We start from the raw sequence: 26,614 nt of genomic DNA, 5'->3' as shown, positions 1-26,614 counted from the left end.
TCTAAACTTTAGTCAAGCTGAGGGGACCCTTAAGACTATCTTGATTAATGCAGTTGTAGCTTCTCATATGTCTGTCAATGCGAAAACCATCATTGGCTCAGACTTTTGAAACAAGTTCCTGGTAATAGACACAGGCCATAGTGAAAGAAGAGAGCACTCCATCTCCAAGGGAATATTAAAAGTAGAGTCCAATGGCTTGGACAGAGACAGAAGGCTTTGTGCTGGGAAGAGAGGAGCCACAATGGCCCAGAAATTCAGTTTGTAATGATTGTGTTTCTGACCCATGGGAGTTTTTAATCTCTCTTCTCTGTGTTACATATACAAAGAAAGCCTTTTTATGTTTTTATATCTTCTAATTAATTTAACTCTGAGGCCAAAGTATTTGGGGCCAGGAAAAAGCATAACTATTAATTCTCACATTTAACACCCCCTCCTCCCCTTGTAACTTCCTTGCTGTCCTTTATGTAAGGTTTTAATATGACTCGTCTTCGTATCTGTGTTTGGCACTTTTAAATTCCGCTTTATACTACAAAGCTTCTGCACTGAGAATGTAATTTCATTATTTTAGTTTTTCTTCAAATGACCTTCAAGTGCCTGTAGAGAGAGCTGAAAATGAGTAAATATTTTAAATGGCTTAGGATTTTTATGGTGTTCTTTTATTCTTTTGAAGCCTTGATCTTTATCCTTCTTCCTTTATAAATTTCTGTGTCTGGTCTTACTCAACAAAATTGTTAATCTCCCTGATTTCTGGAAATCTGTTGTTATCTTGAGCATCTGATGGGCATGTAATTGCTCATTGTATTCATTTGGAACCCCAAAGAACAGAGGTTATGCAATTTGTGAATATAATTTACTGTTTTGTGATTCTTCATTTCCGCCCAGATGCTGGCTCTTGTCTAAATTCAGAACTTGTCTAAATGCAGATCAATGGGCATTGTAGGGCTTGTTTAATATGAAGAAAGTCTAAAAACCTGATACAGTGCTAATTCTCTTCCTCATATTCTGAGGACACACTGAAGTTCTGTGCAGAATGATGTATCACCCAGTTAGCAAACACTGATTTTTGTCTCAGTCTTCAAGTCACTGGTTGTCAGCTTTTTGTTTAGTGTCTTTGGTTGCAAAGTGGGTGTTCGAAAATCTTTGTTCGAAATTAACACATAAGAGTAAATGTCTGGTCAGGGTGGGGGCTCATGCCTCTAATCCCAGCACTTTGGGAGGCTGAGGTGGGAGTATAGCTTGAACCCAGGAGTTTGAGACCAGCCTGGGCAACAAAGCAAGACCTTGTCTCTACAAAAAAAAAAAAAAAAAAAAAAAAAAAAAAAAAAAAAATAGCTGGGTGTGCCTGCAGTTCCAGCTACTCAGGAGGCTGACGTGGGACTATCTCTTGAGCCTAGGAGTTCAAGGTTGCAGTGGACTATGATTGCACCATAGTGCTCCAGCCTGGGTTGCAGAGAGAGACCCTGTCTCAAAATAAATAAATAAATAAATAAATAAATACTGAACCAAATCCTTACTTTACTTATATTAAAAAAGTTTTCGTAGCACTGAGTTATTCAGAAGATGACACAAAATATTTGTGAACAATTAGATTCAGCAGATTTTTTAAAACTAGCCTATTATAAAAATTGCATTAATTGTTTGACATATTTCTCAAGAATAGGAAAACTCATTCAAAATGTTTCTCTTGCCTGAGAGATGAGAAACTGGAGACTTTATACCAGGGTCATTAGGAGTAGATTAATTTCATCGAACTCTTGCCTATGAGCGAATACCTGGAAAGCTTTAGAACCAGTTAACGTTAATTTAGTGCCTAAATAATCTTTACTTATGTTATTTAATGCTTCCCCAAACCATAATCAGTAGATATCATCTGTCTTTTACAAATAAATAATTAAGTTTGAGAGGTTAAACAAGTTTTATGTTAAGCTCTACTATCCCAGCTAAGAGCTCTGCAAAATGCATTTATATTAGCTAATATAAATCCACTCCCCACCTGCCAATGGAAAGAAGTATTATTACTATTTCCATTTTATAGGTTTCCAAACTGAGCACAGAGAGGACAAAACGACTAACTTAAAATTAAACAGCTGGTAAGAGGCAGCTATGACTGACCCCAAGAATAGCAACTCCAGAGCCAAATTCTTTAAAACTATGCTGACAGTTGGGTGCTATTTTGGACACTGTCGGTGAAGTGCTTGAATGAAATAAAGGGAGAGGTTATGGTCAAAACATCTGTATAACATTTTCATACCAGACCATGTATGTGTGTATGTGTGCGGGGGGGTTGGTGTAGGGATGGAGGAGTTGGAAATTGACATGGGGTGGGTGGTAGAGATCTCTGTGCACACAACTCTGCAGGCTGATTTGCCATCAGCAGCTGTTCCTGAGTCTTTGTCCTGAGGCTGGACTGTTTCCAAGGAAACATAAAAAGGTGTTGGAGATTTGTATGTAATATTCTGATCTTTATTGTCAAGAAAAAAAAATAGCAAACACCTTCCAGTTATCTATGCTGCTCAGCCATTGTCTTCTGCAGTTCTAGCGCCAATCAAATTGGGTTTTAGGGCAGCTGGTCAGTGGGGCTCCCCCAGCCTTGGTGTACTAAAGGAGAGGATTATGTCTCAGGGTCCATTATTATCTGTCTTTTGCTTTCTATATCATGCGTGTATCATCTAGGTTATTAGCACCTAGGCTGGAATTTGAAAGACTGCACTTGATTTGGGCTTGTGGATTTTCTCTCAAGAGAATGAAATTGCTGTATTAGTAGCGTGTCTGTTTCCCACCAGCACCATTGTTCACTGTAGCCTAAACCATACCGAGCATGACGGCATGGTGGCAAAAAGTCTAGATGCTGACCCCTCACTTCTTGCCTTCAAATTCCAGTGCCTACATGTAACTTTGTGCATATTATTTAAACCTACAATGCCTCACTTTCCTTGCCAAAAAAGAAGGGATAGTATAGTGGTAGTGCTTATACCACAGGGCTCTTATGAGTGTTCCGTAGTGTGTGTGTGTACATGTGCATGCGTGCACATATATATATAATGTATGTGTGTGTGTATATATATATATATCACATCACAGTTTCTTTATGCACTCATTGATTGATGCACATTTGAGTTGGTTCCATATTTTTGCAGTTGCGAATTGTGCTGCTATAAATATGCGTGTGCAATTATCATTTTCATATAATGACTTCATTTACTCTGGATGGATACCCAGTAGTGGGATTGCTGGATCCAACGGTAGTTCTACTTTTAGTTCTTTAAGGAGTCTCCACACTGTTTTCTATACTGGCTGTACTAGTTTACATTCCTACCAGCATTGTAGAAGTGTTCCCAGATCACCGCAACCACATCAAAATCTACTGTTTTTTTGGTTTTTCGATTATAGCCATTCTTGCAGGAGTACGGTGGTATCACACGGTGGTTTTGATTTGCATTTCCCTGATCGTTAGTGATGTTGAGCATTTTTTTCATATGGTTTTTGGCCATTTGTGCATCTTCTTTTGAGAATTGTCTGTTCATGTCTTTGACCCACTTTTTGATGGCGATTTTTTTTTTCTTACTAATTTGTTTAGTCCTTTGTCAGATATACAGATTGTGAAGATTTTCTCCCACTCTGGGTTGTCTGTTTACTCTGCTGACTGTTCCTTTTGCCATGTAAAAAGGTCTTTAGTTTAATTAAGTCCCAGCTATTTATCTTTGTTTTTATTGCATTTGCTTTTGGGTTCTTGGATATGAAATCCTTGCCTAAGCCAATGTCTAGAAGGGTTGTTCCAATGTTATCTTCTAGAATTTTTATAGTTGTAGGTCCTAGATTTAGGTCCTTTTATTTATTATTATTATACTTTAAGTTCTAGGGTACATGTGCACAACGTGCAGGTTTGTTACATATGTATACATGTGCCATGTTCGTATGGCACCCATTCACTCATCATTTACATCAGGTATATCTCCTAATGATATCCCTCCCCCCTTCCCCCACCCACAACAGGCCCTGGTGTGTGGTGTTCCCCTTCTTGTGTCCAAGTGTTCTCATTGTTCAGTTCCCACCTATGAGTGAGAATATGTGGTGTTTGATTTTCTGTTCTTGCGATAGTTTGCTGAGAATGATGGTTTCCAGCTGCATCCATGTCCCTACAAAGGACATGAACTCATCCTTTTTTATGGCTACATAGTATTCCATGGTGTATATTTCCCACATTTTCTTAATTCAGTCTGTCATTGATGGACATGTGGGTTGGTTCCAAGAATTTGCTATTGTGAATAGTGTCGTGATAAACATACATGTGCATGTGTCTTTATAGCAGCATGATTTATAATCCTTTGGGTATATACCAGTAATGGGATGGCTGGGTCAACTGATATTTCTAGTTCTAGATCCTTGAGGAATCGCCACACTGTCTTCCACAATGGTTAAACTAGTTTACAGTCCCACCAACAGTGTAAAAGTGTTCCTATTTTTCCACATCCTCTCCACCATCTGTTGTTTCCTGATTTCTTGATGATCGCCATTCTAACTGGTGTGAGATGGTATCTCATTGTGGTTTTGATTTGCATTTCTGTGATGGCTAGTGATGATGAGCCTTTTTTCATATGTCTGTTGGCTGCATAAATGTCTTGTTTTGAGAAGTGTCTGTTCATACCCTTTGCCCACTTTTGGATGGGGTTGTTTGCTTTTGTCTTGTAAATTTGTTTGAGTTCTTTGAAGGTTCTGGATATTAGCCCTTTGTCAGATGAGTACATTGCAAAAATTTTCTCCCATTCTGTAGGTTGCCTGTTCACTCTGATGGTAGTTTATTTTGCTGTGCAGAAGCTCTTTAAATTAGATCCCATTTGTCAATTTTGGCTTTCATTGCCATTGCTTTTGTTGTTTTAGACATGAAGTCCTTGCCCATGCCTATGTCCTGAATGGTATTGCCTAAGTTTTCTTCTAGGGTTTTTATGGTATTAGGTCTAACATTTAAGTCTCTAATCCATCTTGAATTAATTTTTGTATGAGGTGTAAGGAAGGGATCCAGTTTCAGCTTTCTACTTATGGCTAGCCAGTTTTCCAGCACCATTTATTAAATAGGGAATCCTTTCCCCATTTCTTGTTTTTGTCAGGTTTGTCAAAGATCAGATGGTTGTAGATGTGTGGTATTATTTCTGAGGTCTCTGTTCTGTTCCATTGGTTTATATCTCTGTTTTGGTACCAGTACCATGCTGTTTTGGTTACTGTAGCCTTGTAGTATAGTTTGAAGTTAGGTAGCATGATGCCTCCAGCTTTGTTCTTTTGGCTTAAGATTGTCTTGGCAATGCGGGCTCTTTTTTGGTTCCATATGAACTTTAAAGCAGTTTTCTCCAATTCTGTGAAGAAACTCATTGGTAGCTTAATGGGAATGGCATTGAATCTATGTATTACCTTGGGCAGTATGGCCATTTTCACGATATTGATTCTTCCTATCCATGAGCATGGAATGTTCTTCCATTTGTTTTGTGTCGTCTTTTATTTTATTGAGCAGTGGTTTGTAGTTCCCCTTGAAGAGATCTTTCACATCCCTTGTAAGTTGGATTCCTAGGTATTTTATTCTCTTTAAAGCAATTGTGAATGGGAGTTCATTCACGATTCAGCTCTCTGTTTGTCTGTTACTGGTGTATAAGAATGCTTGGGATTTTTGCACATTGATTTTGTATCCTGAGACTTTGCTGAAGTTGTTTATCAGCTTAAGGAGATTTGCGGCTGAGACAACGGGGATTTCTAAATATACAATCATGTAATCTGAAAACAGGGACAATTTGACTTCCTGTTTTCCCAGTTGAATAACCTTTATTTCTTTCTCTTGTCTGATTGCCCTGGCAAGAACTTCCACCACTATGTTGAATAGGAGTGGTGAGAGAGGGCATCCCTGTCTTGTGCCAGTTTTCTAGGGGAATGCTTCTAGTTTTTGCCCATTCAGTATGATATTGACTGTGGGTTTGTCATAAATCGCTCTTATTATTTTGAGATACGTTCCATCAATACCGAATTTATTGAGCGTTTTTAGCATGAAGGGCTGTTGAATTTTGTCAAAAGCCTTTTCTGCGTCTATTGAGATAATCATGTGGTTTTTGCCTTTGGTTCTGTTTATATGCTGGATTACGTTTATTATTTGCGTATATTGAACCAGACTTGCATCCCAGGGATGAAGCCCACTTGATGGTGGTGGATAAGCTTTTTGATGTGCTGCTGGATTCGGTTTGCCAGTATTTTATTGAGGATTTTTGCATCAATGTTCATCAGGGATATTGGTCTAAAATTCTCTTTTATTGTTGTGTCTCTGCCAGGCTTTGGTATCAGTATGATGCTGGTCTCATAAAATGAGTTAGGGAGGATTCTCTCTTTTTCTATTGATTGGAATAGTTTCAGAAGGAATGGTACCAGCTCCTCCTTGTACCTCTGGTAGAATTCGGCTGTGAATCCGTCTAGTCCTGACCCAACCTGAGAGTCCCATCTGCTTCTTGCCAAGCCCTGACGGATGATTTGCCTGTTCTGTTTTCATTTCGCGCATACTATAATGGATGGTTAAGACATCATTTTTATAAAAAGAAAAGGATCATAAGAATTGTTGGGTTTACTTTCCTTTTATTTTTTGCTAGCTTTCATATTATGATTTGAGAAGACCTGTTTCTTACTTGATCCCAGATTTCTGCTGTTTTCTCCCAACTTAACCTAGATTCTTAATTATTGCCTCAATTTCAGAGCCTGTTATTGGTCTATTTTCGGATTCAACTTCTTCCTGGTTTAGTCTTGGGAGAATGTATGTGTCCAGGAATTTATCCATTTCTTCTAGGTTTTCTAGTTTATTTGCATAGAGGTGTTTATAGTATGCTCTGATGGTAGCTTGTATTTCTGGGGGGTTGGTGGTGATATCCCCTTTATCACTTTTTATTGCATCTATTTGATTCTTCTCTCTTTTCTTCTTTATTAGTCTTGCTAGCGGTCTATCAATCTTGTTGATCTTTTCAAAAAACCAGCTCCTGGATTCATTGATTTTTTTGAAGGTTTTTTTGTGTCTGTATCTCCTTTAGTTCTGCTCTAATCTTAGTTATTTCTTGCCTTCTGCTAGCTTTTGAATGTGTTTGCTCTTGCTTCTCTAGTTCTTTTAATTGTGATTCTAGGGTCTCAATTTTAGATCTTTCCTGCTTTCTCTTGTAGGCATTTAGTGCTATAAATTTCCCTCTACACACTGCTTTAAATGTGTCCCAGAGATTCTGGTATGTTGTATCTTTGTTCTCATTGGTTTCAGAAAACATCTTTATTTTTGCCTTCATTTTGTTATGTACCCAGTCGTCATTCAGGAGCAGGTTGTTCAGTTTCCCTGTAGTTGTGCCGTTTTGATTGAGTTTCTTATTCCTGAGTTCTAGTTTGATTGCACTGTGGTCTGAGAGACAGTTTGTTAAGATTTCTGTTCTTTTACATTTGCTGAGGAGTGCTTTACTTCCAAATATGTGGTCACTTTTGGAATAAGTGTGATGTGGTGCTGAGAAGAATGTATATTCTGTTGATTTGGGGTGAGGAGTTCTGTAGATGTCTATTAGATCCGCTTGGTGCATTGTTGAGTTCAATGCCTGGAGATCCTTGTTAACGTTCTGTCTCGTTGATCTGTCTAATGTTGACAGTGGGGTGTTAAAGTCTCCCATTATTATTGTGTGGGCATCTAAGTCTCTTTGTAGGTCTCTAAGGACTTGCTTTATGAATCTGGGTGCTCCTGTATTGGGTGCATATATATTTAGGATAGTTAGCTCTTCTTGTTGAATTGATCCCTTTACCATTATGTAATGACCTTCTTTGCTTCTTTTGATCTTTGCTGGTTTAAAGTCTGTTTTATCAGAGACTAGGATTGTAACCCCTGCCTTTTTTTTGTTTTCCATTTGCTTGGTAGATCTTCCTCCATCCCTTTACTTTGAGCCTATGTGTGTCTCTGCACGTGACATGGTTCTCCTGAATACAGCCAACTGATGGGTGTTGACTCTTCATCCAATTTACCAGTCTGTGTCTTCTAATTGGAGCATTTAGCCCATTTACATTTAAGGTTAATATTGTTATGTGTGAACTTGATCCTGTCATTAGGATGTTAGCCTGTTATTTTGCTCATTAGTTTCTTCCTAGCATCAATGGTCTTTGCATTTTGGCATGTTTTTGCAGTGACTGGTACTGGTTGTTCCTTTCCATGTTTAGTGCTTCCTTCAGGAGCTCTTGTAGGGCAGGCCTGGTGGTGACAAAATCTCTCAGCATTTGCATGTCTATAAAGGATTTTATTTCTCCTTTACTTATGAAGCTTAATTTGGCTGGATATGAAATTCTGGGTTGAAAATTCTCTTCTTTAATTATGTTGAATATTGGCCCCCACTGTCTTCTGGCTTGTAGAGTTTCTGCCAAGAGATCCGCTGTTAGTCTGATGGGCTTCCCTTTGTGGGTAACCTGACCTTTCTCTGTGGCTGCCCTTAACATTTTTTCCTTCATTTCAACTTTGGTGAATCTGACAATTATGTGTCTTGGAGTTGCTCTTCTCGAGGAATAGCTTTGTGGCATTCTCTTTATTTCCTGAATTTGAATGTTGGCCTGCCTTGCTAGGTTGGGGAAGTTCTCCTGGATAATATCCTGCAGAGTGTTTTCCAACTTGGTTCCATTCTCCACATGACTTTCAGGTGCACCAATCAAATGTAGATTTCGTCTTTTTACATAGTCCCATCTTTCTTGGAGGCTTTGTTCATTTCTTTTTACTCTTTTTTCTTTAAACTTCTCGCTTCGTTTCATTCATTTGATCTTCAATCACTGATACCCTTTCTTCCAGTTGATCCAGTGGGTTACTGAAGCTTGTGCATTTGTCACATAGTTCTTGTGTCATGGTTTTCGTCTCTATCAGGTCGTTTAAGGACTTCTCTACATTGGATATTCTAGTTAGCCATTCATCAAATCTTTTTTCAAGGTTTTTAGTTTCTTTGCACTAGGTTCGTACTTCCTCCTTTAGCTCAGAGAAGTTTGATCGTCGAAGCCTTCTTCTCTCAACTCGTTAAAGTCATTCTCTGTCCAGCTTTGTTCCATTGCTGATGAGGAGCTGCGTTCCTTTGGAGGGGGAGAGGTGCTCTGATTTTTAGAATTTCCAGCTTTTCTGCTCTGCTTTTTCCCCATCTTTGTGGTTTTATCTACGTTTGGTCTTTGATGATGGTGACGTACAGACGGGGTTTTGGTGTGGATGTCCTTTCTGTTTGTTAGTTTTCCTTCTAACAGTCAGGATCCCCAGCTGTGGGTCTGTTGGAGTTTGCTCGAGGTCCACTCCAGACCCTGTTTGCCTGGGTATCAGCAGCAGAGGCTGCAGAAGAGTGGATATTGCTGGACAGCAAATGTTGCTGTCTGATCATTCCTCTGGAAGCTTTGTCTCAGAGGTGTACCTGGCCGTGTGAAGTGTGGGGTGTCAGTCTGCCCCAGGTGGGGGATGTTTCCCAGTTAGGCTACTCGGGGGTCAGGTACCCACTTGAGCAGGCAGTCTGTCCGTTCTCAGATCTCAAACTCCGTGCTGGGAGAACCACTACTGTCTTCAAAGCTGTCAGACAGGGACATTTACATCTGCAGAGGTTTCTGCTGCCTTTTGTTCGACCGTGCCCTGTCCCCAGAGGTGGAGTGTACAGAGGCAGGCAGGCCTCCTTGAGCTGCAGTGGGCTCCACCCAGTTCGAGTTTCCCGGCTGCTTTGTTTACCTCCTAAGCCTCAGCAATGGTGGGTGCCCCTCCCCCAGCCTCGCTGCCACCTTGTAGTAGATCTCAGACTGCTGTGCTAGCAATGAGGGAGGTGCTGTTGGCGTGGAACCCTCTGAGCCAGGCACAGGATATAATCACCTGGTGTACACTTTCCTAAGACCCTTGGTAAAGCACAGTATTAGGGTGGGAATGTCCTGATTTTCCAGGTGTTATGTGTCACAGTTTCTCTTGTGCTTCCTGGTGAGGCAATGCCTCACCCTGCTTCGGCCCTCACTCACTGGGCTGCACCCACTGTCCTGCACCCGCTGTCTGACACGCCCCAGTGAGATGAACCTGGTATCTCAGTTAGAAATGCTGAAATCACCCGTCTTCTGTGTCGCTAACACTGGGAGCTGGAGGCTGAGGCTGTTCCTGTTCAGCCATCTTGGCGCCACCAGATTTAGGTCCTTAATCCATCTTGAGTTGATTTTTGTGTAAGGTGAGAGATGAAGATCTGGTTTCATTCTCCTACATGTGGGTAGTCAGTTATCCTAGCATCATTTGTTGAAAAGCATGTTCTTTCCTCACTTTATGTTTTTGTTTGTTTTGTGAAAGATCAATTGGCTGTACGTATTTGGATTTATTTCTGGGTTTTCTATTCTGTTCCATTGGTCTATGGGACTTTTTTTTTTTTTTTCCTTTTTGTGGAGAACGGGGTCTCGCTATATTACCCAGGCAGGTCTCGAACTCCTGGGCTCAAGCTATCCTACCGCCTCTGCCTTCCTGAGAGCTGGGATTACAGGCGTGAGCCGCCGCGCCTGGCTTTTTTTTCAATGTATTTTAAATTCTGGGATTCATGTGCAGAACATGCAGGTTTGTTACGTAGGTATACATGTGCTGTGGTGGTTTGCTGCACTTATCAATACCAGTACCATGCTGTTTGGTGACTATGGCCTTATGGTATAGCTTGAAATTCGGTAGTGTGAGCCTCCAGATTTGTTCTTTTTCTTAGTCTTGCTTTGGCTATGCAGCTCTTTTTTGGTTTCATACTAATTTTACAATTGTTTTTTCTAATTCTGTAAAGAATGATGATTGTATTTTGATGGGAATTGCATTGAAATTGTGGATTGCTTTTGGCAATATGATCATTTTCATGACATTAATTCTACCCATCGATGAACATGAGATGTGTTTCCATTTGTTTGTGTCATCTACGATTTCTTTCAGCAATGTTTTGTAGTTTTCTTTGTAGAGATCTTTTGCCTTCTTGGTTAGGTATATTCCTAAGTATTTTTTTTTTTTTTGCAGTTGTTATAAAAGGGGTTGAATTTTTTATTTGATTATCCACTTGGTCCCCATTGGTGTATGGAAGTGTTTAGTTTTCCATTCCTGAGTTACTTCACTTAGAATAATAGTCTCCAATCTTATCCAGGTTCCTGCGAATGCCATTAATTCATTCCTTTTTATGGCTGAGTAGTATTCCATCATACATATATGATGGAATATATATATATATATAATGGAATATATATGTATATGATTCCATCATATATGATTCATCATATATATCATATATATATATGTGAGTTTCAACCAATAATGGGGGAAGAAGCCAGCAGATGTAATTTTCATCCTTCTTCCCCATCAAAGACTATTTTGAGAAATAGTAGTTTTGTAGGCTGTATGGAGACAACCTATGAGATCAGGCAACCAGCTATGTTTGTTATGAAGTTGTGACCTATTTAGAAACATACCTTCATGTTTTTGCTCTCCGTCATTTCCCCTATCACTTCTCCTTCTCCCTTATTCTTGTTTCCTTGGGTTCCTCTGCCTGTCAAAGCATTAGCTAATACGTTTTTCTTAGGGCTTAGTTTTCAAGGGAGCCTGGGATAAAATACCTTCATTAAATATACTAACCATTGCTCGCAGCTCACTGGGCATCTACAGCCAATCAGTTAAAGTCAAGTCTGGTGGTTTTCAAAGAGTGATCCCTGGACCAGCACCTGCAGAATCAGCATCACTTGGGGATTTGTTAGAAGTGCAAGTTCTCAGGCCTCACCCTATACCTACCAAATTAGAAATGCTGGTTGACTTTGATGCACACTAATGCATGAAATCCATTGATCTAGTCCAAGTGTTGTCCAACTCATATTTACGGACTAGCTGCTTATTTTTTATAACAAAATGGTTTATTGGAACACAGCCACACCCATTCGTTTACTTATAGCCTATGGCTGCTTTTATGTCACAAGGCAGAGTTGAGTGGTTGACAGAATAAAGGATTTATGATATGGCTCTTTAAGAAAACATTTGCCAACTCCTACTCTCGTGCAACCCTACACTTCTGCTCCCCACAGGTGAGTCATATTCTTACCAAGTCAGTGGTTTTCTCACCCAAACTTGTGCTACTCTTGTTGTTGCTGTTGTTTAACCTGATTGAACCTACCTTAACCAGTGCCCTATGAATTCAATAAAGAAACAGGGATTTTGGATTTTATTTTTAAGAAAACTAAGTTGAGTGTTCTGAAGATACTTGAGGTGAGTAACTAAAATGTATTGCTGTAAAACTAGGTGTGTACTATAATTTTATGTATTTTATATAGCTATAAAATACTAGAAGGAAATAATAGAAGTCAAGAAATGGGCCAGGCATGGTGACTCACGCCTGTAATCCCAGCACTTTGGGAGGCCAAGGTGTGTGGATCACTTGAGGTCAGGAGTTTGAGACCAGCCTGGCCAACATGTTGAAACCCCGTCTCTACTAAAAATACAAAATTAGCCAGGCATGGCAGTGCACACCTGTAATCCCACTTACTTGGGAGGCTGAGGCAGGAGAATCACTGAACCCAGCAGGCAGAGATTGCAATGAGCTGAGATTGTGCCACAGCACTCCTGCCTGGGCGACAGAGTAAGACTCTGACTCAAAAACAAAAAGTTAAAAAAAAAAAAAAAAAAAGGATTTGCGTTCAGTTTGTATTTAGGTTCTGACTTCACTTTAAAGAAACCCAAACGGAATTGCAGGGAATACATTTGGAGTGTAGCTTGGGAAAGAATGGTCTTTTAGAATAACCAACCGGAAGAAGAGTACTAAAGTAAAAGATAGCCCCATAAAGACTGGTGAATAAGTAAATGTTATATTTGAAGTTAAAGAGAGATGTGGATTTTTTCAGTTGTTTTTGTGATTTCAGCTTTAAATAATCTTCTTGATTAACTGGTCAGGATGCTGACTGAGGCTCGTAAAAGGGCGTCTTTTAGGTATATGAAAGCTCGAATGTACCTACAGTTGTATTAGGGTTTGCATATCATCAGGATATATAGAAATTTCTCAAATGTATTTTTTTTAACCTATGCATCAGAATCACCTTAATAAAATGGAGAAGACTGGAGACATTCCAAGGAATCTTAATTTTAATGGCCCCCATGTGATTTTTATATATGCAGAAGAATCAGTGGTATAGAATAATCACCTATTTAATTATTTACATTCAAGTCATTAAATAAAATGCAACCGAACTCAAGGGATTATATAAAATCAGTTAATGCTTTCCTAATGTCTTCCATTAAAATATGTTATTGCGTATTTACAGCCATCTTTAAATTCCATCCATACAAAATGATAAATAGGTAGGTAAGTTTTAGACTTGCCTCCTATTTATTGTATGAAAGCTTCCATCAGACAGCAATCAGATTTTTTCGTAGTTAGTGGAGTCCCAGAGTCGAACCATCAAAACCTCAAAGCTCTAAATGTATAAAGTATAAAATCGAATATGGATGTATATATGAATGTACATATGAATGTATAATAGAATGTTAACTTTTAAATCTTGTCCAAGACACTGAAATAGAATAGATGTGAAATTTAAAAGTGAGATGCCAAACTCCAAGAGGAAATTTCAGTGTCAGTGACTGAGAACTGGTGAGATGGCTCAGAAATTCACAAAAGAGAGAGATGCCTTCCTGCGTGGACCTCATTGGAGAGTCTGACTGCTTTCCTGTACTGCAGGTGGAGAGCTGGGAGGGACCTCTTGAAAAGCCCAGTTTCCTGGAGCTAGGGACAGTGGGGTCTGGTGCCTGATTTCACTTAGTGAAAGCTAAAACAGCATGGCCTGTGGTGGGAGGAGCAGGGGGGAAGAGAGAGAGAGAGCAGAGGAGAAAGGGAGACGTGGGCGGGGTGGGGTGGGGAGAGAGAAAGGAGAGGAGAGACCTAGGGTTAACTCCCTTTTGCCATGGGAGTGTTCCCTGAAGACTCTATTTTGGTCCCTTCTGGAAGGCGAGTGACCTTCCTGAAGCCTTAGCAGGTCCTGGTAGGGAAGACTATCAGGCAGGGGATTCCAGTGAGAGCCTGTTAGTGCAGTGGACAGACACCAGGAGAAGGGAGCCTCGGTCAGAGTGTTACCGGTGGAAAATATCCGAGTTACCCGGATTTACCTGCAGCCTATCCAAAGAAACTTTAGAAAAGAAAAAATAAGGCATACTTTAATTGCATTCATCCTGTGTCTGGTTAGCATGCCAATCAAACATGTATGTGAGTACTGGTCCCCAAGCACAGCGGCGAAATAAAGACATTCACAAAGCAGTTTAAGTACTCACTCCCTCAAAATTTGGAGGGCAGGTTTCGGAGGCATTTGGCCGTGATGCTGTCACCTAAATATTTTTACCAAATCATTTGAAGAAAAACCTGAGGAAAAAGCTTATCTGTAGCAATTGTGCTGTGAAACTGTCTTTATGATCACCTTGGAGGGCAGATGCAATCAATTCTCTGCCTGAGATGGTCTTTAACTAAAGGTCAAATTTTTCTTACATGCCCCAGGGAGAAATATTTAAAAACCCAAATAATTGCCCCATGATGTCACAGCTATTATTTTTAGCATTTATGAGCTTATATCATTTTCCTGAACTTAACACTATACGAATTGCTATTTTATTTAATGTCGCATGCTGTGATGTTTTACTGTAATCCAAGTATTCAAATTATATTAAAATATTCATGCACCTACAAGTCATGTTAATTGCCTGTGGTGCGTATTTCCTGTTTCTTGCTCCAGATTTAGTTTCTACCCTTTTTCACTCAGCTCTGAGGGTATGTCTCAACGGGTTCCCTTGTTTTCTGGCTTTTGGGTACAGGAGGTCACAGTTAAATCTGAGTAAGGTAACAGCATTTTCCTCAGCCTTTTTCCTAAGGAGGCACCCAGGCTGGCTGCTCCCTGACTTAGGGAACCTGTTCCTAACTGGGCCTCTCCTCACACCCCACAGATGATCACTTCAGCCTGCGTTAATGGGATTCACTGTTATTCCTGTGCCTCTCACATGGGTGTATGCATTTACTCAACTTCCCTCAAATGACCCAACCTGAGAGTCCCATCTGCTTCTTGCCAAGCCCCGACGGATGATTTGCCTGTTCTGTCTTCATTTCGCGCATACTATAATGGATGGTTAAGACATCATTTTTATGAAAAGAAAAGGATCAGAAGAATTGTTGGGTTTACTTCCCTTTTATTTTTTGCTAGCTTTCATGTTATGATTTGAGAAGACCTGTTTCTTACTTGATCCCAGATTTCTGCTGTTCTCCCCCCACTTAACCTTGAATTGGGGCAAAAGCTGTAAATTCTGCAGGGATAACTTGGGAGAGGCAAGGAGGTGAGAAGAAGGATGGGTGAGGCTCAGGACCCTCTGCCCCAGCTTCCTCCAGAACCGCTCCCTTTTCATTTGTCTCTTGGCTGAGCTTCTTTGTAAGAATAAATTTGTAAGTTTGATAAAATGATTCTACTGTTTAAAATGTGTGAAAATCAGTAGTAGCTTAAGGCATGAAATATTCCCTTTGAAGTGTAAACCAGTCATCTGAAAGGGCCAGTACCTTCCTGGCCATTACCAATTAATCAGAATCATTCTCAACTGGGGCTTAGCAGAGCAGTGCCTACGACTCAGTTGAAGGCCTTGGTCTTTGTAGAGACGCAAGAAGGTGACATGGTCATACAAAGGAGAAAAGCTGCAAAGAGGAGGAGGGGTGGATTCTCTGTATGAAGACAAAAAGATTACTTATTTATTTATGTATTTATTTATTTATTGAGATGGAGTCTTGCTCTGTCACCCAGGCTGGAGTGCAGTGGCACAATCTAAGCTCACTGCAACCTCCACCTCTTGGGTTCATGTGATTCTTCTGCCCCAGCCTCCTGAATAGCTGGGATTACAGGTGTGTACTGCTACACTTAGCTAATTTTTGTATTTTTTTTTTTTAGTAGACATCGGGTTTTGCCATGTTGACCAGGAAGATCTCAAACTCCTGACCTCAAGTGATCCATCCACCTCGGCCTCCCAAAGTGCTGGGATTATAGGCATGAACCACTGTGCCTGGCTGAAAAAAATAGTTTATACCCATTTTTTTCTGACTTTGAGTCTGGCCAGCCTATCTGAAGACAATGAGTTGTGTCACCACATCTCACACAGAAAAAATGTTTGATGCCTGGTGCTTGGCAGTTTGTTATGAAGAAAGAGATTGTGCTGAAAGAGCTCATTGTTATCTGGGGCTGCCCCTTAGTTGTTAATGTCTGAGGTCTGGGAATGATCCCTTAGGCGTCCTTCTCCCTTGGTCCACACACCCCATTTGTCACAAGGCCTATGGATACTCCTTTTGAATATCTCTTAATAAATACTGCTGCTTCTCTTCACATTCTTTCTTCTGCCTTGGACAATCCTCTATTTGTCTCTTGGCTCAGCACTTTAGGAATTAGCTTCAAGGTTACATCTTCAGAGAAATCTTCCTTAACTTTCTAATCTCAACAAGTTCCCCATTATGCTCTCTTACCATATTCTTTATCTTTAATTTTTTTCTTAGCTCTTGACATCGTTTTAATTATAATTTTGTTTTGGTGGCTACAGGTTTAGTTTGTGATTCTCTCGATATTTTCACCTTAGGAAGTGTGACTCTCCTGGTTGTCCTTGTGTTCTTGGCACTTAGAACAGTGCTTGTATGTAGAAGGGACTCAGGACATATTTTTTTTTATTTTTTTTGAGATGGAGTCTCCCTCTGTCGCCCAGGCTGGAGTACAGCGGCACGATCTTGGCTCACTGCAACCTCCGCCTCCTGTGTTCAAGCGATTCTTCTGCCTCAGCCTCCCAAGTAGCTGGGATAACAGGCGCCTGCTACCACGCCCGGCTAATATTTTTGTATTTTTAGTAGAGACAAGGATTCACCATGTTGACCAGGCTGGTTTCAAACTCCTGACCTCAGGTGATCTGCCCGCCTCGGCCTCTCAAAGTGCTGGGATTACAGGTGTGAGCCACCACGCCCAGTCTCAGGACATTTTTATTAAGTGGATGGATTAATCCTTGACACCTCTCCTCTCAATGCAAACACCCAGATTTGCTCCTAGATTTGTTGGATCTCTCTTCCATTTCTCTCAAATTCCTCTCCTTCCTGATGTCTCTACTGCCACTACTCTAGTTTATGCTCCATCGTCTCTCACCTGGACAACTGAAACTGATTTTACACCAGACTCGCTGATTCTAGGTTCTCTGTAGCACAGCTAGGGTGCCATTTTTCTCTTGCTTAAAACCCCTTAAAGCTCACATTGCCCTTAGTAGGAAACCTAAACTCTTTAACAAGCTGAAGACTTTTCTGGATTTGACACCTGCTTATCAGCGAGATATTCGGGTTTCTCTTCTCTAGACATATTGGACTGATTGGACTGTCTTCTAGATCTTTGGCTGCATTTTTTTTTTTTTTTTCACTTTCTGAATGTGTGCACAGGCTATTTTTCAAAGCCTGAAATCTTCCTTCCTTCATTTCCTCTCTCTCTCCTCCCACTTTCATTTTCCTGGTTGATCCTCACTCTTCCTTCACGCTTTCCTTAGATGTCACTTATTTGGGAAACCTTCTTTGGCTCCAGGCCCTATGCCTGGGATTTGCTGTCCCCTCTTTCGCCCTGAGTTCTCTATCTCAGCGCTTTTACCCTGTCTTCATTTACCTGTCATTTGGTCTGTGTCTGCAACTAGGTAGTAAACTCTTAAGAGAGCAGGAACCATGTTGGCATTATCCACATAGAACACTTCCTCCAAGTGCTGAGTACACAGGAAGGTCCTAATCAATGCTTGTTGAATGAATGAATGAATAATTTTGGTGAACATGGGCTAGGGTGTTGTTTTAGAGATAATGAAAGCAGAAAAGTTGTGACTGCTATTGAAATATTTCTTTTTTTCTCTCCACATTTTTCCTTCCTACCTTTTCAGACAGGTATCAAGACCTTATAGTTTCTTACCTCAGGAACAGCTTAAAGTGAGTGAATAGAAAGCAGAAACTGCTTGAAACCAAAGGCTCTTCTTATTTTTCTAGATGCCAAAGCTCTTTGAAGAAATGATGCTGCATTTCTCTAAGAAGGAGGATCAAGAGGGGTATTCTTTGGAGGGTAGTAAGAGAGGAAGGGAGATAAAAGTGGATAAATGGTAGACATCTGTGAGTTCTAAGAGCAGGAGTCACTTCTTGACAGAACCGTGAGGAAATGGCAAGACCTGAGCTGAAGAAACTGTGTAGTATATCCAGGGAGTGGACCTGCTGGAATTCTAATCTCTAAAGACATTGGATACACTCTTGTGGGACCTCATATTTAGTGATTATGTAGAAAACATTTATATATATATATAAATATTTATGGTATATAGTTACATTTAACTATGTATACTTAACTAAATATATATTGTGTATTATATGATATATATATACACTTGACTATATGTGATATATACTCACATAGTATGTAAAGAGATAATATATACATATAAATAAAATAGAAACTTAAAAACTCTTTTAGGATTTAGTATTTTGGTATCCAGGCACATCTGCAGTTGTGCTTTCTGTCTGCTGAAAAGCCTTTCCAGGTTTCTGGCTATGTTTTAGTAACAGAGCCTACTTGGTTTGTTGTTGTTGTTGTTGTCATTTGTTTGTTTTGGTCATGAGCATCTCTGATACAATAGGTTTGTCCCAGTTTCCAGAAGGAGAAATTAACGACTGGAAGTTAGCATATAAAGGAAAAGCCAGAGTGGGCAACTGTAAGGGCAACTGGAAATAAAAACATCCCAGGCTTTTGTTAGTTGCTTTATAATTGTGTAACTGTTGTTTGCTTTCACATAGTTAGATGCATTTAGCCTATCAGTAGTTCACTCATTTATTGATAAACATTTATTTTATGTCCATTAGTGCTGGCCTAGACACTGGGGATTCATGGCTGAATGGAGCTGGGATGTAGCACATTTGAGACCAGGAATAGATATTTTAGTTTCAAACCTTGTTTTTAGAATGGAATTTCTTGTATTCCATTTCTAAAGAGGCTTGTTTCATCCACAATGAATGCAGCAAAGTTGAGGATGTTTGGCAGTGCTTTTTGGTGACAGATTTACATCAAGATTGTTCTTTTTTCTCCATAGTGACATCAGTGATTGATATCAAGAGAGCAAACTATTCTAAGCTGTCTTTGAGCACTCTCCTGATTCCCTTCTCCACTCTGACAGAAGTATTGCATGCCTCCATTATTATCCTTCTTCCTTAAATTATCTCTACTGTGCTAAAGAAAGTGATGAACCATATATGTTTAATCTTCCAGTTACTGGGATGGAGTCAAAGATTGATCACATTTACATTATTGAGGATGAATCATCCTTCTGATATCTGATAGCATTTATTTCTTTGAAAAATGGATAAAAATGATCTACAAAGGCATAGTGAGTGTTTTGGATATGGAAGCTTCTGGACTTTGAACAGGCTAGTTTTAAAGCATATTCAAAGTATCCTCTGACACTAATTTTGTACAAAATCTGCAAGCCAAACTACTTGATCCTGTGGCATAGGTTTCAAGACAAGAGCTCAGTTAGGTTTTACTTAAATGTCTTCAATATCTGTAGAAATTAGTTACTTACTATATGATTAAAAAAACTGGGATGCTAAACAATGGAACAGCAACATTCCTTAACATTTTTTAAACTGAACTGACTTTGACCTCAACTGGAAATTTTTGGCTTGATTAGAAGCTTTGCTCTCAATGTCAGGTCGAACCCTGAGGGTACTGGTTTTGGCCTTTGTTGAACCCATCAGGTTTTTTGTTCTTTTTCTTTGTTCCTCTCCAAATACATTCCATCAGGTAAAAACTAACACAAAACCATAAAACCACCACCATGACAAAAATCAAGACCAGGCTCTTCCTAGGGTACCATTATTCTAGAAATGAGAATACAGATGCTCTTTGACTTATGGTGGAGTTATGTCCTGATAAACCCATTGTAAATTAAAAATATCCTAAGGCAAAAATGCATTCAATACACCTATCCTACCATAGCCTATCTAGGCTAAGCTATGATAGCTAAGCTATAATAACTATGATAGGCTATGGTAGGATAGGTGTATTGAATGCATTTTTGCCTTAGGATATTTTTAGTTAACAATGGGTTTATTGAATATTGAATACTGGACATTACATTGGAAGTGCGACAGTTTTGCCCTACTGTACAGTCAAAGAATTGTAAGTTGAACCATTGTAAGCTGGGGACTGTCTGTATTACATGCTGTGTAACATATATATCAAATAGCATCAATATTGCCTTTAACTAGAATGTTTGCTGACTAGATTCATTTTATTTCTTATTAACTCCTTTTAAAAATAGTCTTAATGGTCAAAACATAGATACGTTGATATTATTTATGCTTGCTTTTTTCTTACCTCTTATAGTAGCACCCGTCTGCTGCAATGGAAAACTGTAATTATTGGTAGCATCAGTGTCAGATTAAAATAACTCAGTGCCATATTCTTATTTATGAATTGCAATAGTAATATAATTTAAAACATTTCTTTTCTTCTAGAGGAAAAATAACTTACTATAACATTAAGCCTAAGAACACTGCTCTCAATCTAGGAGCATTGATTCATTGCTTTCTTTTTTTTTTAATTTTTTCAAACCTAAACTACTGTAATTCTCCTTAATTGGTCTTCCCACTGGGCAAATTTAACCTCCAAACGGTATAAAGCTCTGCAGCTCATCTTTCCATTTGGAAACTAGCTAAATCTGCATATATTTTCTTCATAGAAGGACTTACCTTGCCTTGCAGGAAAGCTTCACAGTGATTTGAAACTGTTATCACTCAGTCTTCAGAGCATTCTGAGGTCTGGCTTTTACCTTGAGGACCTGCAGATAGTACATGCCCTACAGCTGCCACACCAAGAACTTCTTAAAGACTCTTAGCATTAATCAGATAGGTTTTAGTGTTAAAGCTTTGCATTTGCTGTCCTGACACTTGAAATATTTATCTTTTAGCCAGGGAATATTTGCCAGTCTGTTTTTAAAGTTTCAAACCAAGATAAAAGACATTTTTTTATTTTTATTTAGCATTGAGAATACTACTTAAAAGAATCCTAACTAGGTTTTTTTTTTTAGTTGGAGACTCTATGGAAATAAATATGCACTAGAGTTAAGAAGTAGTTTGCCAAACTGGGGCCTAGATTAAATTTGTGTGGGCTCATGAGGTTGATATTCCAAATGCTACCTGAGCCAGAGTTACAGCGTTTGGTGAGTATGCTGAAGGATTTGGGATAAAAATTGAATAAGTGTTCATGAAAAACGCCAGAAGAAAAACACCAGTAGCTCCGTTTAGTTCAAGATAAGAAGTATGTTATTATGTTATAAACATTTGTAAAGAAAAATTCCCCACTTTGCTTGGAATTTATCTCTGATCGCCTGGATTGTAAATCACATCCAGAGACATAAATTAATAATCATATATATCATTCATCCTTCACATATAGCTTGGGTGTTGCCTTGTCAGGGAAACGTTGGTGAATCTAAACCCCTTTCTCCTCTGATCCCACAAAACCCCTCAGCTCACACTTCTTTTGTAATACCTCTTACAGTACTTGGCAAATTATGTTGAGCTCACCTCTTCAACTACTTGTCTCCATTACTGGAATGTGAACATTTTAGGGATAATGATCCAGTCTCGCTGATCTCATGTCTAAGGCCCAAGAACTCCTCTGATAGTTCAAAACGTATTTGTTCAATTAATAAATGCACACATAAACTTGAAGGGTTACTACTTTTGGAACAGAATTAAGAGTCAATGCTACTCATGAGATGAAGAGGAAAATGGTTCTAAGACTGGTGTACGCTCACTGGGAGATAGCAGGGAGGCTGGGGGATATACCCAGATCCTACAATTTATATTCTTTCCAGCCGGATAGTACCAAATTTGTGTCATGACTACTGGCAGGCTCATGTGGAAGCTGATGATGACTCATTGCCCAGAAGCTCCTAGGTTTATTTTGCCTTTTTTTTTTTTTTTTCCAGCTGTCAAAGGTCCTTCTGGCTTCATTCAGCACCTGGATTTGATCACTGACTCCTCTTTATGAAGGTTGCCCCACAGAGGCTCTGTGGCTATACCCTTCTAGGAAGGGTGGCCTTATGTCATCAAAAGACTCCCAACTATGCTACCCAGGCTCAATGTGATCTACTAAACTGCTTACTTCCCTGAATCTATTTCCTCATCAATGAAATGGGCTTGATAAAACTAATCCAAGGCATCTTCAAGAGTGAAGTGAGATTGGATATGAATCACATCCATTATGATGCCCTGCACATTGGCATGTCTACAACAAAAGCTGGTTTCCTACCTGCTGCATCTTCTCTCACACGCTGACTACCAGAGGGATGCATAGCATTTCTCTGCTGGATTTTTGTGTATTTTGGAAAATAAGGGCTCCCTAAAGGAAAGCCCCCTTCCTCAGGGTGACTGCAGTGACATGGATGGATTTCCCTTTCTTCTGAACCCCGTGTCTCTGTAAAGTTGGGTTCAGGGGACAGGTGCCCAGCTTCATGAGGCACATGTGTGTGGGTACGCATAGTCCTGGATTATGGTGATAGCCTTTGAATTCAGGTGGCAGTGTTGGGCTTAGGATTCAGGAAAAGGCAGATGGGTGAAGGCACCGTGTAAGCAGTGCTCCGTATGCATGCAGTTCTGCTGAGCAGAGGAGGAACAATGGATACATGTCGAGGCTTGGAGTGATTCAGTGCCAGTGGGCTGGTGAGCAGATTACATTCGTGTTTAAACAGCCAATGGCCTGGTCCCAAATGCTTGGAATTCTGAGTAGCCTAGATGCTAAGTAGAAGGCCACATTTATCCTTTCATGTTCACTGACTTTCCATGAAGTCTGTGGCTGATTTTCTTCGGGATCAAAGAAGGCTTTGACTTCTTGAATAAATTATAGCAAGTCTGTCTGACAGATGCATTAAGGCATGCTGTAGAAACAAGCAATTCCAGGCAGCCAGTTCAAGAAGGAATGTCTGGTGCTAGTACCTAGTGAGTATCTAGTTAGGATGGCAAAACCCTACAGAAGAAAGTATGACTCCGTGTGTCTGCTGCTGCTTTTCTGTACCACCAAGTCTAAACCAGTTTATTTAACATAGTGAATGCTAACTAAACATTTAATGATTGAAGCAATGGGTTAATGCCAGAAGAAGCAAACTGAGAGTGTCAGGAAGGAGTTAAAAATGAACTAGAAGGACTGATCAGCAACAAGGTTCTCCTGTGCAGGAGGCCTGAGGGGACAAGAGGGTGTTCTGGATCTAACTGAAAGAAGCGACTCAGACCTAGAGGAACAAGTGAGAGGCTCGATGACTAAAACCGGGGTAAAAGACTGAATCTTACATGTAACATATTGGGCATGATCATAGTTACTGGAACCTAAGAACAGCCTCAGAATAGATTCAGAATTGAGTCATTTCTTATTGGTTCTTGCTAAATATTAGGCAATAATGTTGTATATATTTAAAATAAAGTCAATGATTTTATATGCAAAGTAGTTTATATTCAAAGTTTTGAATATACTTTGTACCAAAGATCTTGTACCAACCACATTATTATAACTACACTATTCCTAGAGACAAAATTTTGTTGGTACAAAATTCAGATGCACTAAAGTAGAAACTTATTATTTTTTGATTTAAAATAGCATGTAAAGTAGCTCTTGATTACAAAGGGCTGTTCTGAGGGCATGATGTGTATTCCTTCATTTAATCTTTGCAACTTTACACAGAAATTTCCATTATTATCCCATGTTACAGATGAGAAAACTGAGGCCAAGAGAGTTTAAATAGCATTTTAAAGGTAAGTGACTAAGATGAGGTTCAAATCTATGAAGATGGGTTGCTTAGTCTACCCTTGTGACCACTACACTCAACTGAACTTTCCGTGAAGAACTATTGCAGCACCATCCTTGAAATAAGGAGCTCACGATCATTCTTTCGAAATATAATTCCACTGTTGGTGAGTTAGGTGCTTCTAAATTAAGCAAATAAGTGGACAACTGTTTACTTTTGTTTGTCTGTTAGACAAGTAATAAGTGATTACCATCTGTTAGGAAAAGACTTTTTAAAGTCAACAGACTCAGGGATATATTGAATTCGTAAACCCATAACATTTATATTTGACTTGTTTCATAAGGGAACTACTAAAAAATAACTCCATCAGTTACCCTGTCTATTGCCAGTAATGTGAAACCTTTAAAACATTTTTTGAAGAATCAATTTTGGAAACTAGGGACCTTCACCAAGCTTTAATTATTATTGCATTTTAAAACAGAAAAAAATTACATGGCTAGATAGACTATCTTAAGGATAAAAGACATTTACACCAATTTAGTCTTTTGCAGTCATTTATTTTAGAATTCTCAGTAACATTTATCTTCAATAACTTATTTGAGGTGATATTAGATTCCAAAAGTATTTTAGAAGAATTTTACTGTAGTCAAATGTGAATTATCTACCTTTTTTGAATATTAAATATTATAAAATAGGCAATTTTTAAAGCAAAGATAATTTCTGATAGTCTAAAGTTTTAAGTAAAATTATTGTCATTTATTAAGTTTAGTTTATTGTCATTCTTTTTAGTGACTATAAAAGTAAATCATTGCATTTTAGATTTTTACATAAAATTCTGGTATTGAAATTAATTTTAATGAAAATATTTCCTAATTATGATTTTATTTCTGCAATGACCTTATTTCTACATTTGAACATTACACCAAGCACGTATCACCTGAAAAGGGAAGGAGTTAGCCATTGGAGTTATCACTTTGATAACACAGGAACATGGAAACCATTTAGGGATAATATTTTCCCACATATAATAATTGTGGTAACTGGTTGATGAATAGACCATAATAGTGTTGGGCTGAAAATCTAGACTTAAGTCATTTTAGGCTCCTGTAAAATTTGTAGTAATTAGGGAAATTGAAGTGCAAGGAGAAGAAGTGTCACCTCACAAATCACCCCTTCATGACAGTAGGTTGGGGCCTGCTTTGCATACCAAGTAACTCTGTGTACTTTCATTTTCCCACAAAGTTACATACGATGAGGCATTACTCCCTGTGAAAAAGATTCCTAACGGGAACTGTAGGTATAATTCATGCAGACTCATCTCTGGGCTGAATTCATCTGCTCACAGGTAGTGAATGATGGATTTTTTTTTCAGGTATTAAGAAGGCTTTTGTATTAGGACAAATTCTCATCAATAGAGGTGTCTCTAGGAATAGTGTAGTTATAATAATGTGGTTGGTACAAGATCTAACCCATACATAGATCTGTGAAATTTAACTTTCTGTTCCTCCTTCTCCTCCCCACCCCATTCTCCCTTTAATTGTGTTGATGACTTTGGGATGTACAGGATGGGTTTGACCTTCTTCAGCAATACAAGTTGTAAAATATCTATTTTCTGTCTTGGAGAGGCACTGCTTCATGTAGCCTGGAGTGAACTAAAGCTTGGGTTCAAATCAAAGGAGCCTCTGGCAGCTAAGATGCAGACTCTCCCTTTCAGCCTGCAGTAGTTTTTGAGGGTCCATTGGAACCTCACTGTTGTAGAGAGATATGACAAGACTCGAGGCCATTGGTGGATTTTTACTGTTTGATTACTTACAACTATAATGATTTATAAAGTGCTGTTTAAAAATTGAAATTACATTTTTTATTATTATTAGAAATACATATAATGGTTTAATTCATAGTAGGAGTGCTTGCTTTATTGATGGCACATAATCTTTAGAATCTGGAAACACTGATGAGCCATATCTTCAAATCATCAATAGCAAGCAATGATGTAGGCAGGAAAGCTAATAATGTGACTCTATTATTTGTGTCTTCATTAGTACCTCCACCATTATGTGGGTTTACAAGATGCATTTTCTTTTTCAGACTAAAATCATCTGACTATGTTCAGAATTTAAGTGTTTAATTGATTAGTCACTCAAGAAGGAGAATGGATCTAGGAGTGTTTCCTAAGAAAAATCCTGATTTTATCCATGGGCATTTCTTGTCCGTCATCCAGGTGAGAGGCTTGGTGCGATTCTTCAGTGTCCATCTGTGAACTTCTATCTTACTCTTATAGTTTGTCTACAGTGTGTGTATCTGCCCTCAGTCATCAGCACAAAACTTCTTCATACAGACCTTTGGCAAAAATATAACCTTAAATTGCCAAGCTCTTATCAGAGTCAAGTGGAGAGTGGTAATGTTATTTGTTTTATATTCACTGGGTCTCAGGTGCACATGTTGGACCACGAGCCTTGTTTCATGACATGGACTGGTAGCTTTTAAGACTATCTTTAAAAAAATTTTTTTTTATTATACATTAAGTTCTGGGATACATGTGCAGAACGTGCAGGTTTTTTACCTAGGTATACACGTGCCATGGTGGTTTGCTGCACCCACCAATCTGTCATCTACATTAGGTATTTCTCCTAATACTATTCCTCCCCTACCCCCCAACCCCCCCGACAAGCCCCAGGGTGTGATGTTCCCCTCCCTGTGTCCATGTGTTCTCATCGTTCAGCTCCCACTTATGAATGAGAGCATGCAGTGTTTGGTTTTCTGTTCTTGTGTTAGTTTGCTGAGAAT

This window comes from Trachypithecus francoisi, unplaced genomic scaffold (genome assembly GCF_009764315.1).
Source record: "Trachypithecus francoisi isolate TF-2019V2 unplaced genomic scaffold, Tfra_2.0 Contig01474, whole genome shotgun sequence".
Taxonomy (NCBI): Eukaryota; Metazoa; Chordata; class Mammalia; order Primates; family Cercopithecidae; genus Trachypithecus; species Trachypithecus francoisi.
The sequence above is the reverse complement of the archived record's forward strand: the minus strand, read 5'-3'. Positions refer to the sequence as shown.